We start from the raw sequence: 7,039 nt of genomic DNA, 5'->3' as shown, positions 1-7,039 counted from the left end.
TCTCTGCCCAAATGTCTCCTGGGCTAAGTCTTCCTGTCTACTCTATTTAAAACCGTAACAATTTGGCTCCCAGGATCCCTAATCCACCTCTCTGGTTTATTTTTCTCCAATGTTACTAACATACATTTATTTCACTTCTATTTCTGTTGGTCTATATATCCTCCCACAAAAACATAAAACCCACAGGGCGAGAGCTTTGTTTTGTTTGGTGCTATATCTTCAATGCCTAGAAAGGGTTATGGCACACAGAAGGTATTCAATTAACATTTTTTAAGTGAACAAATAATTATACTCTTAGGCTAAAAGTTACAATCTTTCTGAGTTTACAAAACAAGAAAATCTAATCAGAGTGCAAGAGTTAGATTTTTTTATATAAAATAACCATTCTAATTTTTCAACAGTTGATAACAACTCTGAAGACCTCAGTAGACGTTGCAACTAATACTTCCAGAAATTTAAAGTAATCACTATAGTAAATAGTTCCCCTCCCCAAATTAGGTTTTAGACTCTAGCTCTCTACACAGCGACATTTATTTTCCATTAACCGCTGTCATATTCAACAATGGCTGGCTTGCAGAGCCACAACACCAACACACAGGAAAATATTATAAAAATGTTCATTCCAAACCGGTTCCAGACAAAGAGCCATGCTCTTTATAAATAAAGGAACTCTAAAAATAAAGAGCAGATATTTTTAAATGTTTTAAATATTTGGTTTGGAAACATTTTCAGACTTACAGAAAAGCTGCAAATGTAAGAATTCAAAACCACCATTATACCCGAAGTCACCAATTATTAATGTTATTCTTCTTGTTTTATCATCTGTGCTCATATGCTCTCTTGCACTTTCTATCCATTCACACAGACACAATTTTTTCTCTAAACCAACTGAGGATAAATTATATACATCATGGCCGTTTGTTCCATTGACTCAATGTGCATTTCCTAAGAATCGAGATACTCTCTTTTATAACCATAATACATTGTCTTCAGTAATTTGAACAGTCTTATGTTTTTATGTACTCTAGTATCCACATTCCCAATTTTTTCAACTGGTCCAATAATGTCCTTTTATAGTATTCCCCCTCCCATCCAGTACAGGACCCAGTCTAGGGGCAGGGAGTGATTGTCTTAAACCTCCTTTAAAATGGAACACTTCCACATCCTTTGTCTTTTATGACATTGGTTTTTGGAAGAACACAGCTCCCTTCCCTTTTTATTAAGTAGAATGCTCCTCAGTGTGAGTCTGTCTAATGTTTCCTCATGATTAGATTCGGGTTATGCAGTCTTGGCCAGAATACCACACAGATGATATGTCCCCTCAGGATGTCATATCTGGAATCACATGGTATCCATCTGCCCCATGTTGTTGTTGTCACCAATGTAATCCCAACTTTATACCTTCCAAATAATAGGTCATCTGTGGCGAGACATTTTAATACCATGGAAATAAACTCACCAATATCTCCCCCTCAATTTGTTATGTTTCTTGTCCTGTCTTATCTTTACTATAATGGCTGCAAATTGACAATCTGCCAACTCTAGAACTCAGAATTTTAATATAAGCAAGAGACCTCCCTTCTCTATTCATTTATCAGTTTATTACTATAAATAATGAATTCTTATTTTTACTGGTTCATAATTCATTATCATATTTATTTGACAACTAAAGTAATCTAGATTGGGCCAGCAGGAAACCCAACAGGGTTCTTATGAAATGGTCCCATTTTTTTCCCAAAAACATTTTCATATTTTCTAGTACACCAAAAAGGAAAATGATACAGTTTCACCTGATATATACCCTGCCTGAGCCTGCAATCAGCCAATTCTCTGAGATCTCTGGTTCCTTCATGCTGGTAATAGTTTTAGGGATCAAGATTTGGCAATTAAGTATTCTCACTGCTCTTTCCTTCTTAGCCTTTTTTTTTTTTTTTTGGACAGAGCTACCAGGAAATACATGTGCATATATACACATATGCATACAAATATGTGTGTACATATATGTCCATACATATATATACAGGTGCACATATATGTCCATATATATATATACACACACACATGCACACACACGTGCACATGTAGACACACATACACATACATATACTAGTTTCAAAAATAATGAATTCACATTAATGCCTTCAATTCCAATCCATCCCCACAGGATTCATTTTTGCCTTTCCCATTCCATATTTGTATGTCCCTCCTTCCTCAGGTCCTGGCTCCAACCTCAAAATATTTACTCAAAGCATAATACACCTAAAAATGACCCAGAGCTGCTTTGTTCTTATCACTACAAAAATAAACTTCAGTAGAAAGAGTTCAAGATTTGTTTGCAATCCCTCCCTCTTCCTCCACCCAAGTTGAGGGTAAATAGTCAAATATTTGTAAATAAATCACTTAGATTCACTCTTTCTTCCCTTTCAGTGTAGGTATAGCACTAAATTAAGATACCTTCAGGTTCGTTTGCTTTAGTAGTTTAAAATTTTCCCCATCCCTATCTTGAATATGGAAGATAACATGTTTTGCTTCGAAAAGTCAATATATAAAAAGATATACTTGAGAAGTGTCATTTCTACCCACAAATCTTTGGTGCCATCACCTCCTACCTCCACCTGCAAAGTTCAGCAGATATATGTATATTTTATCCTTCACCCTTTTTAAAAAAAAAACACAAGATAACAAACTATATATGTGTGTTTACACTAACCAGTTCAACTCAGACTGGAGGAAGCTCTTCTCAAAACATTTTATGAGACCAGTAATTTCTTAACACCAAAACCAAAAAAGACATTAAGAGAAAAGGAGACTGGAAATCCAATACCCTCTGTGAAGATGGATGGGAAAAATTTTAACAAAATATTAGCAATATACAATAGAAATATTACATCATGACCAAGTGGAGTTTATCATGGAAATATAAAGCTGACTCAAACTCTGAAAAATTAATATAATTCAGGGTACGTGGGTGGCTCAGTCAGTTAAGCATCTGCCTTTGGATCAGGTCATGATCTCAGGGTCCTGGGATGAAGCCCCACATCGAGCTCCCTGCTTAGCAGGGAATCTGCTTCTCCCTCTTTCTCTGCCCCTGCACCGCCCTCCCCCCACTCATGCTAGCTCTCTCAAATAAATAAAATCTTTTTTTTTTTTTAAGATTTTATTTATTCATTTAACACAGATAGAGACAGCCAGTGAGAGAGGGAACACAAGCAGGGGGAGTGGGAGAGGAAGAAGCAGGCTCATAGCAGAGGAGCCTGATGTGGGGCTCGATCCCAGAACGCCGGGATCACGCCCTGAACCGAAGGCAGACGCTTAACCGCGGTGCCACCCAGGCGCCCCAAATAAATAAAATCTTAAAAAAAAAAAAAACCAAAAANTAAATAAATAAAATCTTAAAAAAAAAAAAAAACCAAAACAACCCTCTCTCCCTCTTCCTCTGCCCCCTCCTCCCATGCTTGCTCCTCTGTGTGTGTACTCTCGTGCTCTCTCTCAAATAAACAAATCATTAAAAAAAACAATATAATTCACTGTATCAACTGAATAAAATATAAAAATGATATGATAATCTCGATATAATAAAAGCATTTAACAAAATTCAACATCCATTCATGATTTTAAAAACTCTTAGTAAACTAGGAACAGAATGCAAACTAATATGGTAATTGGCATCCTTAAAACAAATACAGCTAATATCAAATTTAATGGTGAAAGACTGAATGGTTTTTGTCTTTAAAATTATACTGAGAGTCCCAGCCAGTGCTATAAGGCATAATAAATAAATAAATAAAAAGCATACATTACAAAGGAAGATACGAAACTATATTCCAAGCAACATGACTGTTATATATAAAACCCCAAAGAATCTACAAAAAACCCTACTAGATTTCTAAGGGAATTTAGCAAGGTGGCAGCATACCAAATTCAATATACAAAGATCCATCATGTTTCCACATATCAACAATGAAACAATTGAAAATTACACATATACATATTTCCATTTATAATAGCAACTGAAAAACGTAAAATTCTTAGGGATAAACCTAACAAACTATGTGCAAGATTTGTATTCTGAAAACTACAAAACATTGATAAGATAAATCAAAGATGACCCAATATACTATGTTCACGGATTTGGAAACTCAACATAGTTATCTCTTCTCTCCAAATTTATCTACAGATTTAATGCAATCCCAATCAAAATTCTAGTAATTTTTTTTCTGGAAATTGACAGAATGATTCTAAAATTTCCACAAAAAAAGCAAAGAAACTAGAATAGCCAAAACAATTCTAAAACAAAAAAAAGAGAACTCGTTTACTTGATGTCAAGGCTAATTCTAAAGCTATAGTAATCAAAATAGTGCGGTACTGGTGACAGGTAGACACCTCGATCAATGGAAAAGATAGAGAGATTCCAGCAATAGACACACACATATGTGGTCAATTGATGTTTGACAAAGATGTCAAGGAATTCAGTGGAAAAAGGAAAAACTTTTCACCAAACGGTGCTAGAACACATGCAAAAACCAAAGCAAAGCAAAAGAATCTCAACCAGCCCATACATCAGAACATATGCAAAATTTAACTCATAAACCTGTATGTAAATGAATCATAAACCTATATGTAAAGTCTAAACTATAAAACTTCTAGAAGAAAACAGTACAAAATAATGTTGACTTTGGGTTAGGCAAAGAATTCTCTGATAGGATATAAAGCACAAACCATAAGAGGAAACACTGACAAATGGATTTCCTCAAAATTAACTTCTCTCTTCAAAAGACATAGTCATTCGTTGTTGTTTTTTTAGATTTTTTTTTTTTTTTTTTTTTTTAGAGCAGATTTAGGTTACAGCATAATGGAATGGAAGGTACTGAGATTTCTCATACAATTTCTGCCTCCACTCATGCATAGCCTCTCCCATTATCAACATCCCCCCATAGAATGGTACCTTCGTTACAACTAATAAACCTACAGTGACACATCATTATCAACCAAGGTCCATAGCAAATGTTAACTTTTGTACCTAATTTTATAATCATAATTTTATATTCTTTTACTAATTAGGATCCCCTAATCCTACATGCTTCAGGGCCCACAAATATTTGCCTTTCAGCAAGATGATTTATATGTTTTTCCTGAAGTTCTAATCTCTATTGAGAATTTTTTTATTTTTTCATTTAAATTCAATTAACATAATGTATTAGTTTCATATATAGACTTCAGTGATTCATCAGTCTGATATAATACCCAGAGCTCATTACATCATGTGCCCTCCACAATGTCCATCACCTAGTTACCCCATCCCCCCACCTCCCTTCCCTCCAGCAACCCTCAGTTTCTTTCCTATGATTAAGAGTCTCTCACGGGGCACCTGGGTGGCTCAGTTGGTTGAGCGTCTCCCTTTGGCTTGGGTCATGATCCCAGAGCCCTGGGATAGAGCCCCGCATCAGACTCTCTGCTCAGCACCACTGAGCACCACTGCTCAGCACCACTGAGTACCACTCCCTCCGCCCTGCCCCCAGCTTGTCCTAGCTCTCTCTTGCTCTCTCATGCTATCTCAAATAAATAAATAAAAATCTATAAAAATAAAATAAAAATTTAAAAGAGTCTCTTATGGTTTGCCTCCCTCTCTGATTTCATCTTGTTTTATTTTTCCCTCTCTTCCCCTATGGTCCTCTGTTTTGTTTCTTAAATTCCAAAAAGACACAGTTTTAAAAATGAAACAAATCTAGGGTGCCCGTCTGGCTCAGCTGATAGAGCATGCAACTCTTGATCTCAGGGTTGTGAGCTCGAGCCCCACATTGGAGTAGAGTTTACTTAAAAAATAAATAATAACAATAATATTAAAAAAAAAGCATTAAAAAAAAACCTCCCAAACTGGGAGAAAGTATTTATAAAACATATACAGCAAAAAAGACAATTATATCCAAAATATACAAAACACTCTTATGATTCAACAATAAAATAAGCAACCTAACTTTAAAAAGAGCTAAAGATGCCAATACTTCTTAAAAAGACTGACAGAGCAGAGAAATACATGAAAGGATGTTCAATATTGTTGATTATTCATTAAAATTAAATTGGAACCATTTTGAATAATGCTATGAACATTAGCTTCTTTGTGGACATACACTTTCATTTCTCTTGCATATATACCTAGGAATGAAATTTATAGTTCACAGAGAAAATGTTTAACTTTATAAGAAACTACCCAACTGTTGCTAAGGTGGCAATATCATTTCACCAGCAATGTATGAAAGGAAATTTCTAGTTGCTCCACATCCTCACCAATTTTAACACTGTCCGACTTTATTCCTAGCCATGCTAGTGGGTGGGTAATAGTATCACCCTATGGTTTAAATTTGCATTTCCTTGATGACTAGAGATGTTGAGCATCTTTCTACATACTTGTATCTTTTTATGTGGGATGTATTGGCCATTCATATATCTTTGGTGTGAATTCCTTGTCTATTTTTTGATAGGGTTCTTTGTCTTATTATCAAATAGTGACAGTTCTTAAGATATTTTGGTTCAAATTCTCTGCCAGGTATATGTTTTGCAAATATTTTCCCCAGCCTATGGCTAGCCTTTTCCTTTTTTAAAATAGGACACTTAAACGTTCATGTACAGAAAATTTACTTACAATTCGTTCACTTTTCTCTATGTATATACTTTAAGGAATAGGTTCCTTTGTAAAAAAAGAGATATAATTGACTGCGTTTTGGGAGGTAACAAAATCATCATCAACTACCAACTAGTCTCAGGATGATACAATCTGGACAGCCATAATAAAAACTGGGAAGCACATCCTTTTACTTCTACTTTAGAGCTCTTCATGGCATTGGGTCCCGATCAGACGCCTGACATGAAACCTAAAATTAGGAAGGGAGAATAACATGTTGAAAGCCTCCCTCCTGCAACTCCTTTTTGCAATTTGACCTCTGAATTATAGACATTTAGATTAGGATATATTATACATTTTGTTAGTGACAGTTGTTTTTTTTTTTTAAGATTTTATTTATTTATTTGACAGAGAGAGAGA

Source organism: Ursus maritimus, unplaced genomic scaffold, assembly GCF_017311325.1.
Source record: "Ursus maritimus isolate PB19 unplaced genomic scaffold, ASM1731132v1 scaffold_8, whole genome shotgun sequence".
Lineage (NCBI taxonomy): Eukaryota > Metazoa > Chordata > Mammalia > Carnivora > Ursidae > Ursus > Ursus maritimus.
This window is presented reverse-complemented; position numbering follows the sequence as displayed.